This window comes from Rhyacophila brunnea, unplaced genomic scaffold (assembly GCF_057557595.1).
Source record: "Rhyacophila brunnea isolate RB1 unplaced genomic scaffold, BYU_Rbru_1.0 scaffold_20, whole genome shotgun sequence".
NCBI classification, from domain to species: Eukaryota; Metazoa; Arthropoda; class Insecta; order Trichoptera; family Rhyacophilidae; genus Rhyacophila; species Rhyacophila brunnea.
In genome coordinates this window covers 34,500,724-34,523,909 of record NW_028232860.1, presented here as the reverse complement: position 1 = coordinate 34,523,909, position 23,186 = coordinate 34,500,724, and the positions used below count along the sequence as shown (strand labels likewise).

At 34.0% G+C, this 23,186-nt stretch overlaps 1 protein-coding gene across 3 annotated transcripts in view; it reads left to right on the top strand.

The window, feature by feature from the left end:
* The first annotated feature begins 4,003 nt into the window (after positions 1–4,003).
* LOC147071573 (synaptosomal-associated protein 25) overlaps positions 4,004–23,186 on the top strand; it is a 112,918-nt gene continuing 93,735 nt past the window's right edge. For 2 of the 3 annotated variants that reach the window (XM_085948507.1, XM_085948508.1), the window contains exon 1: positions 4,012–4,154. The gene's annotated coding sequence lies outside the window, so the exon portion shown is untranslated. Of the gene's footprint in view, positions 4,155–23,186 lie in introns of all 3 variants that reach the window. The other variant, XM_085948506.1, reaches the window with a different exon arrangement.

The following is a 23,186-nucleotide window of genomic DNA, read 5'->3' as shown; positions in this document are numbered from 1 at the left end:
TCTGGCAAGTACACATATTGTTTTTCAATTTGTGTGTGAGACAGGGTATGGACCTAATAGGTTGAGCAAGTAGCTGACATCCATTTCTCGTAAAAAACAAAATCTGTTAATACAAACCTCTACTCTGTGGAGGCCCATATGATCCTAATAGGATCGGACATGGTCGGAAAAAAAAAAAATTTATTAATGATGAATCCATCTGAAATACATGAATAAGCAAGCATTGTTTTACTGATAGACTGCGACCTCTTTATTATGGCTGACACACGTCATCTGGGCGATCTGGCTAACTAAACATCTCCACAGCTGAATATCTACAACTACATCTCTATGGCCCTGTCCCACTCTTCCCACCATTTTTTTCATACTGAATACAGTCACTTGTCGGTTTGACACCCACGGTGGCCTTGCGGCTTAAGCGTTGGACTATCACGCCGTAGGTCTCAGGTTCGAATCCTGGGTCTGGCAAGTAACACATATTGTTTTTCAATTTGTGTGTGAGTCAGGGTATGGACTTAATAGGTTGAGCAAGTGGCTGACATCCATTTCTCGTAAAAAACAAAATCTGTTAATACAAACCTTTACTCTGTGGAGGCCCATATATTATGATCCTAATAGGATCGGACATGGTCGGAAAAAAAATTAATTTATAAATGATGAATCCATCTGAAATACATGAACAAGCAAACATTGTTTTATTGATATAGTGTGACTTCTTCATTATGGCTGACACATGTCATCAGGGCGATCTGGCTAACTAAACATCTTACTCGTCACTTTTATGTACATCTCTATGGCCCTGTCCCTCTTTTCCTGCCAACTTTTTCATACTAGATACAGTCATGGCCCTCACAAGGGGGTCCGGCGTGGCGGGTCAACCAGATAAGTAAGATAAACACATTTTTTATTCTAATAGTAAAAAAGTCAACAAATTAACATTTTTTTAGTATGTCAATACCTAGGGGCGGCAGGTTATATGAAAGTATGGTGAAGCCGGCTAGTATGGCGAAAAAGTATGGTGGGGCGGGCTGGTAATCAATTTGTGGCAAAATTTGAACGTTAACATTATATTATATGGGTACGTTATAATGACCAAAGTAAATCCTCTGTGATGCCCTGAATTTTTTTTATCGCGTCGCTATTTCTCGTAAGTTATCGGCTATTGTTGGCCTGTTTCATTCAGCTGTATGAGAAAGCCGATTCCTTGCCCCTCTTTTAATTTAATACCTCTATGGTCAATACTCTACAACTCAAAAATTCAAGTGTATGTATGAAAAATTACAAAAAAAAATTGCTAAAAATACACTGAATATGGTGTGCAAGAAGCCAAATTTTGCTATTTAGGTAAAATAGTAGGAATCGTGTGTAGATTATTAAATTTGTGGTTACGATAATATAATGTTATCTGTACTATTTTCAGTTGTAGATTGTCGACTGAAAGAGATTTTTTTATACTGTGAGAATAGGTAGCATTTTTGTCATGAAATTATTTCAAACACTCGATAGATGTCACTGTAAGTGTAAATTAATTTCATATTTTTTTTACTAGGTAACCATTGCTCCAAATGATAAATGTTTTTTTTATATACCTATTTACGTAGTTATGCAATCCCAATAAAATAAAAAACAATAGATTTTTTACTTCTATTTACAATAAATTATATTATATTATTTTATGTACCTAATATATTTCGATTTCACACGATACTATGGATGCTATATCTCAAGGAAATTCGCACAATATTCTACGGCTTTGAAGGAAGTTAATATTACGTAAATCGGACATATATTTTTTTTCATACGTTGTAAATTATACGGAAGAGAATATTTAGATTAATTTGTAAATTAAAAGATATACGAATTTACAGAATAATAGAGAATTTGTAACTATTTTATGTGACAAAATGTCCCAAGCGCCTGGGAGCTCATCTCCAAACAAAGGATTTCCGCGATCTTGTAGAGCAAGAGCGCGTCGTCTGAAATTTATTGCAAAATCAATATCGCTTTTCGAATTTTCCGCCGCCATTTGACGCATGCGAAGTTAGCGGGAGGTCACTGCGCATGCTCAACTCACTGCGCATTTCCAACTATAATCTCTAGAGATGGGGCGAATAGTACACGATTGAACTAATGCAGTAATCGATTAACAAATGTGGCTATTAATGGTTCTGTGAGAACCATGCACTGTCAGTAGAATCCATGACATATGAATCGCTTTCAAATTAATGTTATAGTGCCTGTACACGTGCATAGAATTACTGTCGGCAATAGTGCTTATTTTAAACTATCATGACAATAACTGTTTACACGTAAAAGTATTGACTGTCTCGCCAATCTAATTTTTCAAGAGTAAGCAAGGTGCGATGTTGTCATTATATACTACTATCTGACAGCTGGTCGTATTGAAAATCGGTTAAGCTCAAAATGAGTAGTTCGTTTTTTTACCGGAATGTTCGCCACTATCGCTCTACTGCGCAGGCACAGTTCGAAAATAATCTTACTTGCGCGTTGAATTCAGAACCGTCCAAACTTGTTTGTTTCATGCACGCAATTTTGCCAACTGCAGGATAATACATGTTTCCCCATACATTTTCTTATTATGCACAGTAAATTTATGCACGTGTAACCGGGGTATTAATTAATTAATTAGTTAAAATAATTATATTATTTTAGTATGTGTAATTTCCTTGTATACATTTTCACACATTTTTCACTTGTATCTTGTTTTTTGATTGGTACGAGTGCAGTTCCAGTAAATTAATCTTGGTATCTGGCAAGGTGCAAATCAGCTTGGTAGTGGCTGATCTCTGATAGAGGGTGGCACAAATAACAGTAAGTTATAATGTATTTGTTTTTATCAAAGTAAAACTTTTTTTAAATGTAATGTACCTAGTAAAAAAATGAAAGCAAAAATATGTCGACTCACGAAATCATCAAGAAATTTATTCCTATAATTTTAGGCATCTAAGAGCTGTTGTTTAATGTAATATACAGAAATTACATTTTTCTCAGCCGGTGCAAATTACCTTTGAGCACCAAGTAGAGTAGTTTGCATGCCAAAGTCCTGAAAGAAATTTCGATAGTAAATACAAAGCATCTAGAATATATATGTATAATATATAATACAGAGAAGTTCATACCTAGTGCCGTTTTAAGTTTCTATAATAATAGTATGTTACTATTTTTAAATAGATACTAGTATTACAGTCCAACAAACTTATCTAAAGAATAGTAAAAATGGATCTACGAACTACCACGTGGACGCCGTTTTGAAAACGTCAGTCGAATGTCAGATTCTGTCCAGTTGCGAATCTTGATTGGGTAGTTTTCGACAGTGGCTCCCCCATCCATTCTTAAGATAAGTTTGTAGGTCTGTACCTACGTATATTTAATAAAAATAGATAATGAAATTTTGTACCACATGTACATAATAGACGAAAAACCATATGATATTTTAAATTCAGACTAATAACATGTGCATTACTTTTATGTTTCTGAAAATTCTTTGTACGTCGAGCGAATGTATTATAGCACCTGTACACGTGCATGGAATTACTGTCGGCAATAGTACTTATTTTAAACTATCATAACAATAACTGTTTACACGTAAAAGTGCTGACTGTCTCTCCAATCTCATTCTTCAAGAGTAAGCAAGACGCGATGTTGTCATTTTATACGACTATTTGATAGGACGTAGTGAAAATCGGTTAACCTCAAATGAGTAGTTAGTTTTTTTACCAGCAGGTTCGCCATTATCGTTCTACTGCGCAGGCACAGATCTTACTCGCGCGGAAAAAAAACATCACAATTCGGAAGCTTCCAAATTTGTTTGATTCATGCACGCAATCTTGCCAACTGCAGGATAATACATGTTTACCCATACATGTCATTGTCTTACTGTGCACGGTAAATCTATGGATGTGTAAACGGGGTATTATAGTACAAGTACCCATTATATAAATAGTACAATCGGCTCCCGCGGGTCGGTGTTGCCCATCTCTATGCGGTAACCTCTGCTTCTTCAATCGACCAGCAACTGTCAGATGCTGAAAACGTCTCTACACAGCAATTGTTGAGTGCAGTGTGGGTGTGTGTCGGTGTTCAATAACTGTGCCATCGTTTCCTTGTTAGTTAAAACCCCAACAAAAACTCAGGTAAGTCCCGGACAACATTTTTGACAGTTCATTATTCCATATTTGAAAATCGCTTTGCCTGAAATTTGTCAAGATCGCCGACTTCACGTTGATTGGTCGATTGAAATGTATCGGAACGTCAAAATTGGACATTTCTTTTTGCTTCCGTGTGATACGAAATATTCGATACATCTACTATTCTGCTGAAAAATGAAAGAAATCATGTATATTATGTTTCTTTTATAAATCTAGATTAAAACTGATGAAATGTCACGCAATGTAGTCGCTACATACTATATTTTATCAACAAAATTTATCATCGCTTATTACCTTGACAGCGACAGCGTTTTGTGTCATTTTTTTGTGGTATTTTTTGCTTATTCAATTATTCTTTGTAAATTTAAATACATACGATACGATGGGTTATTATCAGATTTGTATTAATATTTTACTCGAATATGTGAAAAATAATATTTTATGGTTAGAGATATTAGAGTCGAAAACATCTGACTTTTTGTAGGTAGGGCAATTTTTTAGGAGGTTAGATCGATACCGTGTCTAGCTAGTATAAATTAATATTTATTTTTAATATAATATAATTATGTGTAATAATATGCTTTTAAATGGTATTATTATTTTAGTTTTTTTTTTAAATATAGTGACACTAATTCACAATGATTGAAAAACATAATATTGTTCAGTAAAAAATTAAATTATTTTATGTCAGGTAGGTATCACTTCAGTAAAGAAATATATAAAATAACAATATAAAAGCACTCTTACATAACAGCACTAATTATTGGAGTCATTCAATTGATCGATGATCTTTACAAAATTTAAAAAAAAACTAGCATATTTTAATTGATTTAATTGAAACCTTTTAATAATTATATTATAAGTAAGTATGCCGAACAGCACAAAAATTGCTGATCCATATGTTAGGTACCTACCTATTTAAAATGATTATGTATTAGGTATTTGATATTATCAAAAATAATGATAATTTTAATTATTGTATTAAAAGTACATAATAATAGCAAAAAAATATACATCTAAGAGTAGGTAGTGTATTGTGACGCGTATGACGTCATGCGAGACACAGCCTGCGATGTATGAATCATTAATATCATTTCAATGCATTGTAATAGTATGTACCTAACTCTTATTGTGGCTATCTTTGGATCAAGCCATACGTCTATTTTTCCAAACACACCTCCTGTATGAATTAAAATGATATAAATGTTTGATAGTGATATCATGTTTATGGAAAACTACGTATTTTTCTTGCTTCAGAATGGTGAAAACAATAATATCATAAATAGGTACGTGCAATACTTAGGTGATTATTGTTAGACCTTCTTTAGCATCTTATGACAGCATTGTTAGTCACGGCTACTTTTAGAATATAATATTTTTTCGAAGAAGTAGCATACTGCATCATTTCCGCCATTGAGAATTCGAATTAGTTATGGTTATCATGTTACCATAGATACTAATTAAGTATACCCACTTATTGCAATACCTATCAAAGATATAGGTAGGTACTAAAGTGATCTAGGTACTATGGATTAAATATTTTTTTTTGTTCCGTTAAGATAATAAAATGTCATCACTTATCATTATCAATCATCTTCAATGTTTATTTGATCGTGTCTACTAATTTGTGCGAAAACACTTATACGAAGGAAAATTATCCGTAACCATCAAGCCGATTCACAAATGACAGAAAAGCATAAAAGCCGGTGTAATTTTTATCGATCACCACGGCAAATTTATACAGGTATAAAATAACTATGTACCTACCTAAGTACCCAGTGTTTGAGATACGAGGGTGGGTCAATAATTCCTTAGAAAAAAGCATTAAAACAGTTTTTATTTTTGTATTTTTTTTTTATTTCTCAACATAATCTCCTTGGAGCTCAATACACTTGGTTAGACATTTCTCAATTTTTTTTAAACCGTCAGAAAAATAAGTTTTCGGAAGGTCCTCAAAATAAGCATTTGTCCGATCGATGACTTCTTCATTTGAAAAAAAACGTTGTCCACTTAGCCATTTTTTTAAGTTTGGGAAAAGGAAAAAGTCACTGGGGGCTAAATCTGGCGAATACGGTGGGTGGTCGACCAATTCGAACTTCAATTCTTCAATTTTAGCCATTGATCGTAAACATGTGTGAACACGGGCATTTTCCTGATGAAAGAGGATTTTTTTCCTGTTTAAATGAGGCCGTTTTTCTTCAATTTTGTTTTTTAGCTGGTCCAATAAAGATGCATAATAATCCCCTGTTATTGTTTTTCCTTTTTCCAAATAGTCAACGAAAATAATTCCACGTGCATCCCAAAATACAGTAGCCATAACCTTACCAGCTGATTTTACGGTTTTCGCCTTCTTTGGACATAGTTCGCCATTCGCAATCCACTGCTTTGACTGTTCTTTCGTCTCGGGAGTATAGTGGTGTATCCATGTTTCATCTACAGTCACAAAGCGACGAAAAAATTCATCCGGATTGCGTTGCACGAGCGACAACAGGGCTTTAGAGGCCACCACCCTATTGCGTTTATTGTCGATTGTGAGCAAACGCGGCACCCATCTTGCAGAAATTTTTTTCATGCCCAATTTGTCATGTAAAATAGAAATGACGCTACCTTTTGAGATCCCTGTAACCTCAATTATCTCACTCAACTTTAATCTTCGGTCACTTAACACCATATCGTGGATTTTATTGATCATTTCTGGTGTAGTCACCTCTACAGGACGTCCTGAGCGTGGTTCATCCTTTGTTGATGTACGACCACGTTTAAATTCATTTAACCAGTTATAAATAGTTGCAAGTGAAGGAGCAGATATGCCGTGAACTAAATCCAACTCATTTTTTATTTCCTTTGCTGTTAACCCTTTTATATTAAAATGTTTAATAACAGCTCTAAACTCAATTTTCTCCATTTTCCATTTTTCCATTTTCCACAAGCAAAATTTTTTTTTTAAATGTACGAGAAACACACAACAACCCGACCAATCTGATTGAAACTTCGCAACATACTGAATCGGTAGTGCCGCTGCATGAAAACAAACCGCTTACAGTACTAGTCGCGCCACCTGTCGGCTTTTCTAAGGACTTATTGACCCACCCTCGTACATACGACATTAATTTACTTAGGTATATTAAATTAGGTGGGTGCTTACAAGTGGCGAAGGGTGGAGGTAGGCTGTTTTCGATATAAATAGTGCACACTAAACTTTGTAGGTTATACTTATTTGTTTTCATTGCACTACAAATACAATTTGTCGATGGTACTGGTTGATTTTTAAAATTCAACTAAACCCTGCCTAAGCCATATCAGAATAGTTTGGTATGCTATGGGCGATCCGGCAAAAATAGTGCATAAGTACTTTTTCAGTCATACTTTTTCGTTGAATTAAGAATACATAATATTATAGGTGGTATTGGTTAGTTTTTTAAAATTCATTAAGCCTTGCCTAAACCAAACAATAATCGATAAAAAATATTATTCTATCTTAAAAATATGTATCTATAATTATATGTCGTTTAATGGCATAATTTTAGATATTTTCTAGATAAACGATTTTTTTTACTATTATCTACCATGGCTTGGATTAGGCAGGGTTTAAACTGTTAAACCTATTAAACCCTGCCTAATCCAAGCCATGGTAGCCGATTGAATTAAAAAAATTATAAATACTATCTAGGTACATTGTACTCTTAGTTCAATGAAAAGGAATACGTTTGACTGAGAAAGTTTAGTATCTTAACAGTCTATTTCCACCCTTCGACACTGGTGCCTTATGTGTCAATTACATTGAGCCACTTTACGAGCTGTTTGTTGGCGAATTTAAAAGCGGGTGATTTAGCTACTGCGATTGTGATGATGACACACAAAACTTTCCATTCGCTGAGAAGTCAACAAGTTAGCGACTATTTTGACAAAACGTAGTTAGTTTTTTTACCGGGAGGTCGCTACTACACGCTCTACTGCGCAGACGCAGTAGGCCCACACGCCGGCGTGTAGCGTGTAAAGTTGATCGGCTTTCAACTTTTCTCGGTAGATTGTTTACAATCTGCTTGTTAGCTTGTTCGATGATGACACTGGGCTACTTTACAGGCAGATTGTAAATTCGCCAACAAACAGCTCGTAAAGTAGCTCAATATAATTGACGCATAACTAGATACATTTTATTCTTTCTGAATACTTCGGTTATTTAGGCCCATGTGATATAATGATTTTATTTATTAAAACATAAGTCGTGTACTTCGTACTTTTTATTTGTTAAAAATTACTGAAAGGTAAGTAAGTAGGCACGCGCCTTAAAAATATAAAAATTGTATTTAATTTCCGAGTAGATACCACCATTGTTTTTAAATTATAAAGCTTACTCAATTAAATGATACCTATTTTAAATTTTGTACAAATTACCGCCGTGAAAAACTGCTAAACGATGAAAAGTCTGTTCGGAATTGATTTACGATTAATTTAGGTTTAGAATAAGTCGAGAAATTCTATGGAATTTTTAAATTGAAAATTAAATTTAAATAACAATTTTCATGGTCGTTATGTTTAACAAACAACCAGCAGTGAAGTGTTCTGTGTTATTCTAAATATCATAACAATTTGCAATACTCTAAACCAGTGGTCGGAAAACAGTGGCTCGCGAGCCACATGCGGCTCTTTGGCCCCTTGACTGCGGCTCTGCCACAAATCCCCCCTGCCCTATTTGACATGGCTACAAAGAAGAAGAAAAGAAAAACGGAAGGCGAAAACCGTGAATTTAAAGTTGAATGGACCGAGACTTTCGCGTTTATTCAAAACTTAAATGGCCTACCGACCTGTATTATTAATTTTCTGGTAAAATTTGCACATTAAAATGTAGAAAGACACTTACAACTAAACACGCGTCATTTCGCACTACATATCCTGTCGGTGATGCAACGAAAAAAGCACTTGAGGAACTTTAGAAGAGTCAAGAAGAATCAAGTTATGTATTTAATTACTGAATACAATCTTCCAATAATGTTAATATAGCAAGTTTTGTGGTTAGTAAAGAGATTTCTAGAGAGGAAATCAAGAGTAAATTGAGAAGTCGTCTTAATCGTGTTTAATTAAAAACGACAACATACAAACCTGACTTACACAAACTTTCCAAGGAGATGCAAGACAATTATTCATATTTAGTGTTTGTCAGTCATTGCCATGGTTTAATTTTATGGATACCTTACTTACAATTTATTTTTTTATCAGTACATAAGATCATTATTACGTACGCTATCAAGTTTTATTCAGTGTACCTATAGTTTAATTAAAACTTAAAACTTGAACCACAGTTTATTATTAATAAATAGTGTACCTACATAATATATAATTTAATTTTAAGAAATTTGGCTCTCAAAAAAAATCTCAATCGTTGTCCTGTTGATATTTGGCTCTATTGACTAATGAGTTTGCCGACCACTGCTCTAAACCAGTGGTGCATAAGCTTTTTGAAAGAAGGGCCAATTTATCCATTTTCAATTTTTCACGGGCCGCAAAGGGTAAAAGTGGTGAAAATAATGATATATTATACTAGATGAGATATACATTTTATGTTTTATTTTTAATGTAATAGTTACATAATTTTATAAGCAACTTCAATAACTCTCCACTCAGCATTACGTGCATATTTGCACGATGGAACTTAGTAGTGAGATTTCTGACACTGCATACTGGCAGCAAGCATTTTGATATCGGGTTCAATGCTTGTGGTTGCTACCCTCATTCCTCAGTACATCACTGAGGTTATCATTGTTCAAGCGGTTTCTGTGTTGAGACTTGTTTAGTTTTAATAAGGAAAACGCTTGCTCGCAAATGTAGGTGCTTCCAAAAAGACTTACACAAAGTGCAGCCTTATTACGTAGGATGGGAAACTGCGCTTCAGGACGATATTTGTAAAAATTCTGCAGCTCGCCTTCTTGATATTTCGATCACAATTGATCGTTCTGCAAATCGATCAACTCTAGTTGCAATGATATATACATGTATATGTGACACGGCGTTGCACAGTCATTCGATTAAGACGCACTGACTCAACTTCTTCACGCAATTCACACACAGTTTTTGAGATGCGGTTACTTAACACTTCTTCACAAAGTCGCCATCAGTAAATGACCTCGTCGAACAAAACGTCGACAAACATCGTGCACTGACAAAATTCCTGGAGAACTAACACTAAAATGCGCGTTTTGAAAACAATAATCTAAAAATACACTGCACCTGCACCACAGACGGTGTGACTCATTGTAAAAAGATGAATTTCGGTCGCAAATCTATACCCGTAAAAATATAATCCTATTAAATAATAAAAAAAATAGCATTAAGTTTTCTATCAGTGACGATCCAGATTATATACCGTTGCTACTGCATAATTTGTTCACATATCGAACACAGATTTTTATCATATTTAATGAAAAATTTGGTGTTGTACTTGTTATTTTGAGCCGCAACAAATGCCATTTCGGGCCGCATCGGCCCACGAGCCGCGTTTGTGTACCACTGCTCTAAACGCTTGGCTTATCAAACGCGCATTAATTACACACCAATTACACACCTACTTACCTAGATTGTTTCAGAATTTTATAAAATAATCATTATTGTATAATTTCTCAGTATGGCAATTTAAAAAAAATACTATCTCTGCCAAAATCGAAAGTAAGGACACATTGGTTGGCTGTGTAAAACATACTTCACTAATTAGTTATAAAATATCATTACGGTAGTGATGTGTACCTGTGTGTCTATGTTTCTTTCGCACAACCTTGGTCCGTGGGAGTAAATTTAATGGTATGTTTTCAGATAAGAATGTAACATGCTATTATAATATTATTGTTCTTTGCAATAGTATACTATTATATATGTCTATTAAATTAGGTATAATATATATTATTTTATTTTGACGTAAAACTACGTATTTGTCGGTATATGGCAATGTAGGTGTGTTACATGTAGATTGTACGTAAAACATTTCACCGTAGCACAGTTCGCCGTGAACTTTCTTATCGGAAAGAGATGACTGTAGATACTATACGGTCTCCAATTTTATTAGATTCAATATGAACATTAATTCAATTTTCATAGCTGATTTTGGCAAATTCCATGAATTCAAGAATGAATACCTAACCTAACAAATAATCCAGTATATCGACTATTTTCAATATTTGTTTGCTGCTGGCTTTCTGTTAAGTGTAAACCGACAAGAGCCGTGTTTTATTTAGTCATAAATTTTATGTCTACTATACGACCCAAAGAGGTTGGGCGGTCTTTAATATATGCCATATACTTTCGATACAACATTTCACGGCGAAGTATGATACGGCGAACTGCATACGTACAAGTTTCCGGACACGAGGTAGGTGGCCAACCGATCGGTAACGATGTCCAAAATAGTGTTACATTAGAATCGATTATAAATTTGATGAAATAAACATAGCAAAACAATCACTGTGTAGACAAAGAGGCCCTGGTATATATTAGATTTAAACTGGGGGGTTCTCAAAGTCGGCGAGATGGGTGTGGGGAAATTGCTTCGATAACTGTGTTTCGGCAGCCATTCCCCAAAGCCGCACTCGCTGAGATACGTGGTTCTACCGTCATAAACTCTCCGTATCACATTGCTAGTGAACCACTGATTTTTTCTTCATGGATTTTTAGTGTGGGTTGTGCATTTCTTTGCGCTGAAATAACTGACCCTTTACTGAACAATGCCTCATTTTGTTGGTCAATTGGATCCGTAAATGTCTACTGCAGCAGTACATTTCGAAGCCGTCGGTCTGTTAGACATTTATATAACGTCTCTGTTCTGGCAGAACACACTAACTGGAGAATACTAGTTTTGAGTAATTTGACTTTGAAGTTGTTAAAATGTTTGAAATGGTCTATCATGTGAGTTTATTAAGTACTCGTAAAAAGGATGACTTTAAAATAAAGACTGTTTATTTATTAAAAAGGTTTCCAGGCGGTAAAGTTTGAAATAAGGAACATTTTGGTTGATATAACTAACTCAATATGTCATTTTTTTTTTAATTAAGTAGTGTCTTCTGCCAGAACAGTGACGATAAGCCAGAGGTCGGAAAACTGGGATAAAAATAGAAATCTTGGTGTTAAAAAATATATTAACGATCAACATTATTTTTACAATACTAACTCATTTAGTGCTAACAACGCGACTGGTGCGTTTGCAGTAGTTTGCAGTAGTTGGCCATTAGATATAAGTAAATGATATTTAAATGTGGTAATTAAAAAGTAATTAACTGGTCAGCAGTGAATGTACTAATTACTAATGTATAATAGTGTAAATATCTATATCTGTATCGGCGTGTATCCACATTGTGACCTTTTGATAATATCACAGAAAACTATTTCTGTGCGAATAGCTGAATGAAGAAACCCTATAGTATAGATCAATTTATATGTTATTCGTAGCAATTTGTCATCTTGTTTGTTTATTGTAGAGTTGTAGACATACTACGAGGTAAGATTTTCTATAATGTAATTTGAACCGTTATAATTACACTCCACTGCCTAATTCGTGGTCATAATAATTTTGCATTACACATCTCCTTGAAAGACTAGTAATATATACACCTGCCTATAGCCATTCGAGTGGTTATTATATAAAACGATCGCCCACGACTTTGTCCACGCGAAATACGTAAAAAAGTAGAAATACCTATAGATTGTTCGATACCTCACCTCTGAGGATTGCAATACCGAATGAAAATACTAATATCGGGATTACGGTATTTCCTATTGCATACCGGTATTGATACTGGTATTTGTGAAATATATGGAAAACAGAAGATATACTTACATAAATCTCTAGTACTTGCTATTGCTGATATTCAAAGATGTTGAAGGGCAACGCAAGTAAGCCAGACATCGCGTAACCCGACAAAAATACAGTATGTACTGTTAAATCTTTTTATTTTAATTAATACACTTTGTTTCCACTTTCAATACCGAATATATCGGTATCGTCTGATTTTTAAAACCGGTATTTTGGTATCGAAAAATACTGCTATACTGGTTTTGAAATACCTGTATTGCAATCCTTACTCACCTCATATTATAGAAAATTATCGACACAGGATCTGTTCTAATTCCGGGCGTGCATTTCTCAAACTGCCTCATAATATCATATTGTTGGAAGTGCGTTAATTTCGGGAAATTTATATTGAGATATCGAGAGCTTTGCGAGTTTAAATCAGTATCGGTCCTGTAGTTTTAGGCCCTTCTCCCACGGCGCAACTGAAATCTGACAGAACTGGTTTGTGAAGGATCTCATAAACTGGCCAATGTGATGCTTCGCACACGGCGCTACTGAAACTCAGTTGAAATAATAATCACATAACCTCAAACTGTCAAACTGTTACTGGACTATTAGCTGTGTTGTACAAAATACGCGCGCTTATTAGGTTATTTTAATTTAAGTTAATATTTAACAAACAATGTCTTCGAGCGGGTCAAGCGACGAGGAGACTTTGGTTTTGTATCAATACAACAGATACAGGAGTCAAAATAAAAGAAAATATTGATTCATCCTTATATAGAAAGGAACATAAACTGCAGACTATTTGTTGCTGCAAAGGAACTGCAAGAAACCGATTCCAAATTTCTGGCTTTCTATATTATGTCCAAGGAAAGCTACCTCGAGTTTGTTAGGATCATCACTCCTGCTAATCAAAAAGAAAATACAAACATGCTCGCTTCGCTCATCTTGTACTTTTGAGTTTTGACGTCTCTGGTTGTTTCGGTTTTTACGATATGACGCTAGCGGCTTTACGAAGTGCTACCAATTTTGGTAAGAAAATATGATTATTCACAGAAATATAATGATGTTGGTACCTTTGTTTTACGGTGACTGGAAACTTCAGAGACCGCGCGACTAGCATGTCGCATCTCTTCGCGACCGTTTTGAAGCTGAGAGATTCCGGTCTCGCCGTCAGCGAGCCGCCATTGAAATACATTAGCTAGATACTGGCTGGAATTTTAGTTTCAGTTCCGACGGACATAAGTTGCGCCGTGGGAGGATGGCCTTAGAGTTGCAACTAGGGATTCCGAACTATTTTCGATACTTATGAATCCCGGGATTGGTAAACTTAATCCCGAAACTTTCGGGATTGAGTTTTTTTTATCAATTTTATGGATAATAAAATAAAAACGAAAATATAACAGAAAAAATACTTTTAATAACAAACGAATACATTAGAAATAAACTGAGTTTGAATGAAGTTTGATTTATTACCCGTGTGTTGCCAATTCATTTTATTTTTTCACATACATTAATAAAAATGAGAAAGATTGGAAAAGACAATGCTTCGCACTTTTGACAAAGTGATTCCACCATGTTTTTTAATGCATTTGTCATTTATTTTTTACTTTTATTGAACTTGTATTTGTTATCTTTTCATAAATAAAACTGTTTTACTTCCACATTAAATTAACTGGCCTTTATTTACTTATTAACTTGCATTAATTAAACTAATAAAAAAATTCATAACAGTACAAATGAATATTATACTTACCTACATATATAAAAAAATAATGACCTACGAAAAATTGACCAATCTGCGGCCCGCGGCGAAAATATTTTTCTAAAAAAACGAGCCGATTTTTTGGCACGTCAAACAGTCGAAAAATATTTTTTGGGAAATGTTGGCACGCGTATGCAAAAAGGTTCGCCAACCCTGGTATAAACTATACTAAAATTATTTTTGACCGATTTTATCAACGTTATTTGTATATATAGAAATTTTATGTTAACTATTGAAAAAAATGCCAATCCCGGGATCGTCAAATCGTAATCCCGAAATCCCGGGATCAAGATTTTGGCTCGGGATTGGATTCACTAGTTGCAACTGAACGGACAGATACTCAAATTGTATTGTTAGTTAAGTTTTGAAACTAGATTATTATGTATATATAATATTTAAGCTGTGGTGTTTGATGGAAACCTCTGTTAAAATAACATAAATGGATCGGTCGGTAGCGGTTTTTATGAAGCAGATCTATACAACAATCTAAAATGATGCGCATTTTTTATAATTCGAGTGTTAGACACCAATCAAAGATTTATTTATATCCTGGCAACATTACCATTGCTATATTTATAATCCCATCTAAAACTCGTAATGTAAGTATACTTATCTACTACTCTAGCATTTTTTTTATATCTTCCACATAACTAGCTTTCAACCACTCAAAAATGCAAATATGTAATTAACTTATCTCTCTGTAATAACAGAACCATCTTGTACGAAAAAGCAAGGAAGGGATGGTTCATAATAAATTAATTTATAAAAAATAGCATAAGTATGGCAGTTAATCTTCACATTGTTAGTAAGGGGCCTCCAAAACAGCCAAAGCCTCAAGCCTTCGCCCTTCATGTAGCTAAAACCGCTACGGATATTTCTATATTCTATATTAGCAGGGGTCTCTAAACTTTTCGATTCTAGGGCCACATTGACAATTTTTTTCACATTCAATAAGTATCATAGAATAAGACAAGTATTGATAATTTCCCTCAATATTTGTCTTGATTTGATGAGATAAAACATATATAAATGTGTAGGTGATAGCTGGATGAGATGGAAGGAGATGTAGTAAAAGGTGTAAGGCAGTGTTGCCAACCGTACTATAATTATAGTACAATACTATAATTTTGAAGCTGCAAAAAATGTAAAATACTATAATGTTACGCAAATATCACAAAAATACTATAATTTTGAAGGATTCGAGACGAAAACTGTTCCTGTACTATAGTTTTTTTCTGAAATACTATAATTTTTACCCTTTTGTACTATAATCAACATAGAAAAAGATGGCAACACTGGTGTATGGTCAAATTATAAATTTGAAAAATAAGCTGACAAGAAAATATAGAAATTGATTATTTTAATCGGGTCGTGAATGAAAAAAAAATGATAGGATACTCTCATGGACGATTATAAAGTCTAAATTTGATTTTAAAAAAATGATTTCTGTTGCAGAATTAAGCCAAATTTGAGAATATTGACAAGTTGTATTTTTTTTATAGTAACTAATTCTGTAAAATAAGTGTATTCTAGCAAGGTAGCTATTACATTATTCATTATCTAACCTACATTGATGCCAGACAATAATTTTAAAAACCACACACATTTTAATGTCTGTGGTGTTCATTTGGTATGCCTATTCTATATTGTTGTCTGTGGTAGAAATTTCAAATTGTGCACAGATCTTTTAACATCTAACAAAAACCCGTTGGCCATGAACTTGTGAATGAAATATGAATCGACAATAACAAGGAACTGAGGATTAAAAGGCACTTGTAACTAATTTTAGTAGGTAAATCGACTTAAAAGCTAATAATGTGCGATTGTAAAATGTACAAAGTTCAACATTTTTTAATGATATTAATACTATCGATCGAGGGTACCTACATACCTGATGGAATTTGAATTCTAATGAATTTAAGTTTTGTACTATTCCATTTGAGTTTTCCCAATACTGACGATTTTCACCTCTTGAATGTAGTATCTAATGATCAATTATCAGTGTTTTTACGATGTATAGGTACGTCAATTAAATATATTATTATTAGTGATAGGGGTTTTTTTACAAACATTTAAAACTATTCATAATTTGTTTGTTATATTATTTATTGTAATCCCTGACCTAATAGGTAGGTGATAAAGTGCACATAGTGTCTGAAGATACCGAAAGGCGAAACCCGGGTCGTAAAAACTCAAATGGAATAGTACAACACTTAAATCAATTAAAAATTGTAAATGAGGTTTGTTACGTAAAGTAGTTATTATATTATTTGTCTGTTTGAAAATGTACTTCCACGTCAAGTTTAAACATTTAAAATGGAAATTATAACAATATTTTATACAAGAATTTATGGAATTTGATTATAATGTTTAGAATAAAATGCTTAAAAACAAAACGGAAGAATCCTTTGAGATGAAATATTATAAATCATAATGAACTTAGCGATATTGAGGTACGTATGGCACTGGACATAAAATAAAATAATTATTACGTTAAGTGATTAAGAGACAAAGAGAAAATCTCGCATGAAAAGATAGTTCAATTATCTCTTGAAAACACTTTCTTGTTAATTTCAATAGAATGTAAATTAACTTGTTGGGTTCCTGTAAAGTACAGACAATTAAGCTAGTTCCTTTATTGCCGAATTACTTTAAGCCGGCTCGCACATCACAACTCGCCTCGTGTGCCTAACCTGTATTAAAACTGTGAACTAACATGCTCCTCCCATTTTAACCGCACTTCCATTATAAACTAACAAGCTTCTCCCATTTAGTCGACAACAGCGCCTTCCTTTACGTAGCCAAGAAGATGTTGTCGCACAATAAATTGTATGGCACAGATTTCTCTTCAAATTAATTGAACATCGTACAAAAATAAGAGCTTCCTACAGCTAAACATTTATATTTATTTGTCTGGAACAAGAAATTAACAATCGCAATAACGACACATAAGGGGAGGTAGCCGCTTGCTTCAGTGTGCACGGTTTACGTTATGAACGCTGAAAAGGCTAAGCGATGTAGGGTTGAAGTGGGGTTTCTTTTTTCATGCATTTTTCATACAGTCCTATGTATATTGGTAGGCGTGTGCGAAAAAAGGGTTGTCCTTGTAACCGGGAACACCCTCGGAGCGGAAAGCTCTGTGTTAGCGTTCCAGCCGGAAATGGGGACATTTTGAACTTGCGTAGCTAGAAAATTGCTAAAGCTCAAAACAGTTAGTTTTAACGTTGTTAGCAACGATTTCGGGTTAATTTAAACTCTCAAGTCTAAGTAAATGAGAGATCAACATAATAAATGTTACTTTAAAACATGACCAGGTAAGGTTTTTGTTTAGTGAGGTAAATATTTGTAATTATAATTAGATGGAATTGAAAATAACACGTTTTGACAAAATAATTGTCTGAATTACCACGGACATCTGAACCAAAAATGGCTCTTGATTTCTTAATCTTAATTTGAATTATGACGACGTTTACGATAATTCTATTCTATGTGGTCATTCAATGTTAGTTTCTAAGATGAGAAAAGACAAGGTATCATATTGACATATACGTCTTTCGTACAAAACGGTTATATGTACATTTTACGTAAAACATTTCACCGTGGCACAGTTCGCCGTGAGCTTTCTTATCGGAAAGAGATGACCGTTTAGGTACCATACGGTCTCCAATTTTATTAGATTCAATGAACATTTATTCAATTTTCATAGCTGATTTTGGCACAATTCATGAATACAAGAATGAAAACCTAACCTAACCTAACAAATCGAGTGCTTAAAGTCAGACAACGTTATCTACAAAAAAGTGTTTTTTTTTTTTTTTTGAGATAATGTTATTTTACATTTACGGCTACATGATAGTCAAACAACGTTATGTCAATCTTTTCTAATTTCTTATTAAATCGTCAGTAAAGTTTAACGCTAACTACACAAGTTACCCTTGTTTTCATATTTTTTAAAAACTATCCCTATAAATTTTAACATCATCATAAGCAAGATAAATGTACAATACACACAACATTATAAAATATTAACATTAGGTTTTAAATAAACATTTCCCTTGTTAAGTTACAAGAATCTAAAATAACGAATTTTGGCTCTCCTGTAAAGTTGCACTTTTGTAGATAGTGTTGTTTGACACTAAGCCCTCGAAATGATCCAGTATATCGGCTATTTTCAAATTTATTTGCTGCTGGCTTCCTGTAGAGTGTAAACCGACAAGAACCGTGTTTTATTTAGACATGAATTTTATGTCAGTACTATCCGACCAAAATAAGTTGGACGGTCTTTAATATACGGCCATATATTTCCGATACAACATTTCACGGTGAAGTGTGATACGGCGAACTGCATAAATACAAGTTTCCGGACACGGTACAAAACAGGTCATTTTATCCTAAGCTCGAAAGGATACGTACACCAAATTCTTTATGTTTGACCTTCACACAACACCTTGGCCTTTAACTATTAGTCCTACTACCTTCGATGTTGAAGAAAACCTGCTCTCTAGGTTGATTATGTATTTAATCCATTGCTGGATGAAGGCCTCTCCAGGCTGATTCCATTCCGTTCGACCCTGTGCATTTCGTTGCGTTGCTATGTTGAATTACGTATTTCTGTTTCTTCTCGACATATTTTGTACCGCTGGATGACTAAATTTGTCCAGCGACTGTCTTTTCTTCCAGCTGTGTCCTGATCATTTCCATTTAAGTTTGCCACATAAACTAGTATGTAAATCGACTTACCTTTACATCAAGAAACAAGACATGAAGTAACACTAAAACAATTCCCAGAATTTGCAAACCACCTAATCCTAATGGATTCAATTCCTATGGACGTATGCTGCGATCGACGCGTTGCAGACGCCTGTAGATATAATATCGTCTGGTGTTCGAATTTAGAACTAAGCCCATCACATTATATAAAGTAATGATAATACGTCAAATGTTATCATGTGGCGCCCTCACTCAGCGGACAATGTATACTGGTGGATCTATCTATACCCTGTCTTATAACGGTTTAGACAATTACGTAACCGAAATTAGTAACACCATTTCCAGGCGTCGATAAAAAAATGTGGCGGAAAAAATACTTGTCTATTATTAGTGCACGGGTAAAATATTATAGTGTTTAAAGTGATTAAAGGTAGGCCTAGATTCAAAAAGTTATTCGTTCGTGAGAGACTTTGTATTGTGTCAAGGTGGCGTCGCGCCATTTTCAATGCTGTCACGTGACTCATTGGCGCCACCCCTTCTGACATTTCCGCGAGCCTACTTTTTATAATATCGCTTCGACCTGTTATGTTGCTCAACCTGTAGTCATTTTCTGTTTTATTCTTTATTTAAATTTAATTAATTTATGCTCTATGTTCACGTTCATTCAAAGAATTTTATTTCGTTTTTATAGAATGGAATTATATATTTAGATTGTACAAGTTAAATTAGCAATACTAATTTCTGGACTAGTTTTATCTTCTGACTTCTGAGTTAATACTGTCTAATAAAGACAATATTTTAAGTACCTAAATACTGTACCGCGGTATCGTACAGCTAATGTGGCAGAGTGTGTTTCCTCGTTTGGCAATAGGTACTGTAAGTAAATTAAATAATAATTTTTGGACTAGTTTTATCTTCTTATTAGACAGTATTAAAGTACCTACCTAAATACAGTACCTACAGTGGTATCGTAGGTACAGCTTATGTGGCAAAATTAATATGTTGTTTAATCAATGTGTAATTCTTTGGGTCTTCCCAATGGATCACGCGATTGGATGACATCATACCTTCGTAAACGTTTGTGTACTTAGCCTGCACTCTGCGTCGGTCCACGTGCTGATAAAACTGACAATTTACTTTTTAATACATCCATATGTAAGTGAGACCGAAAAACGAACTCATGAACCAACGTTTAAATTAGCCGTAATTAAGCATTACTAATATTATATCAAGCTTCATATTGTTATCGTTCGCATCTCAACACAATTAATTAACCTTTTCTATGTAGACGTAGCCTAAATATAACTACATTCAACTGAAGCTGGGAAAGTTACTAAGGTTAATTAGTTGCAATTCATTTCGTATTGCAGATTAATTTTAGCTTTTAATTCAAATTAAGCAAGAGTTAATTTTATAAATTGTAATACAATCTGTAGCTATTGCCAAGGTAAACGCTGAGACTTGCATTTGCTAGATACGAATGGTTTTTTTTTAGTTACTACATACATAATTTTGACACTACATTTCATTTGGATTTGCAAGTTTGTAACGGAACCAAAACATTAATTACAACACCTAACGCAAATTTATGTTATATAAGAACGGACAGATTGCATCAATTAATTTATATACATAGAAAGGCAGCTAAATACACCGAAGTATAATTATGTATAACATTTATATAAAACACCACACGAAAGTCGCATAGGTATTTCGTTACGTACCAATGTACATAATATATTACCAAACAACTCATAAAGCAAGATGACGGTTATTTTCATGTTTCAATACGCCAACCTACAAAATATTAATATACACAATAGACTTGTAGAAATAATGAAAATATATGTATTTAGAACATTTGAGTCGCCTAGAGTCATATCTCACATTTTGCATTTTTGCCATTTTTGAGTTAAATATACCAAGTGATTCTAAAAGCATTAATCTATATAAGAAAAATAGTTGGATATCAAAAGTCACCATGTGAAAATTGTTGATAAAGTTGACTGTTGGTGTCATAACTAAGGCCTTTCTAACCAATCAGGGATTTCTATTTCGCATAGAGTGCTGTCTGTCTGCACTCTGCAGCATTATATATATTTAAAAAAAATGTAAATCGACTTACTCACTCATTAATATTCAAGGGAGTTCAATACTTTTCTTCTAATTACAAAAAAAAAAAAAAAACAGTGCTCTGGTGGTTTTTTGCGATTATCTCAAAACTCGATTTTAGGAATATGTGAGCTGTGACTCTAGGCAACTCATTTAGATTAGCAACCACGAATATTGCGTATAATTAACTTCAACAGTCAAAGAAAGATGCCGGCTGTACATATTATTATGTTTCAATAAACCTACTTACAAAATATTAATTTGTGGTGCTTAATAATTCTATCAAACTAAAAACGTTTCAGAAACACCATTAATTTATGTAATACTAAAATATAATGAATTTCTAATGTAGTCCAAGCTCTATGGCAATCATTTTTGTTTTGAACATGTTGAGGGAAACTTCTTGCGCTAAAAATGTACCTACTAATAATCAAATATGGCACCCATTACCGAAATTATAATACACACCGTGTTTTGAAATACGAGTATATCCGGTGAAATGTCTCCCAAGGACGCGTTCAACAAAACGGGAAACTACCGTATTGATGTTTTTTACTTCCTTCCTGAATCTTTTGTTTGTTTTATCGTTTAGTTTTTTTTGGACGATTCTTCGACGTTTTTCTAGAAGACTATAAAAAAGGACGTGGACAGTAACTGTGTAATTGGATCAAAGAAAAGTTTTGTTCGTTTCGATTTTATATAGACAAATATTGAGTGAACGTTTTTTTACGTAGTGACAGATCAACGCATCTATTTTATATACACAAGACTGCTTTCGGCCGCTCCGCCAGCTATGTAGGGTAGGTTTGTATCGAAGTATTAACACTTATTATAACAATGCCGTCGAAACAGTCAACACTGTCTATCTCGCTCTAAAATTTACCACAGTCAAAAGAAATGCTGTTAAAACATAGCACTTATTGTAATTGTTACAATAAGTTCTAATACTTCGATACAAACCTACCCTAGATAGCTGCCGTAGCGGTCGAAAGCAATCTTGTTTATATAATAGATGCGCAGCAGTGTTATTCTTAACAATCAATTTATTGGTCCAAATTAACACGGAAGGGATTCCATACAAATGGCGGTTATGTTACCTACAATAATCAGTAATTTGTAATACGGCGAAAATTTACGTTTGTACGCATATCGTGTGAAATACGTCTCTTATTTGTGGAGCTCGGTAAAATTCGGGTTTGCTCGTGCAGGCTTATCAATGGTTTTCCAAACGTCAAACAAGAATTTAACATAACCTAAAATTTTATTAGTCATGTCAGCCGGACACGGAGATGTTGCTACGATACGATGCCACGGTAAGAATATAGAATTAAAATATTTGTATTACAGTGAATGTGCCAATAAACATCTTATAATGAATGGTACCTCCCTATTATGTAACGTAGTATTATTTATCAAAATATTCGCATCTCAATTTTTAATATGTAATTGACGTACTTCTCTCTCGCTCTAAAAGTTAACACTACCAAGTCTTGGGGTATTAATTAGATATGACTTGTGATATTAACTGCCTGAATCCATAAAGCGATAATTAATGTGATATATACGATTGTATTGGGTGTTAAGTGAATAGCCTCGCTGATGGTTTTTTTCTCTCGATATTTTCAGCCGTTAATGACATAAAAGCTGAAAATCG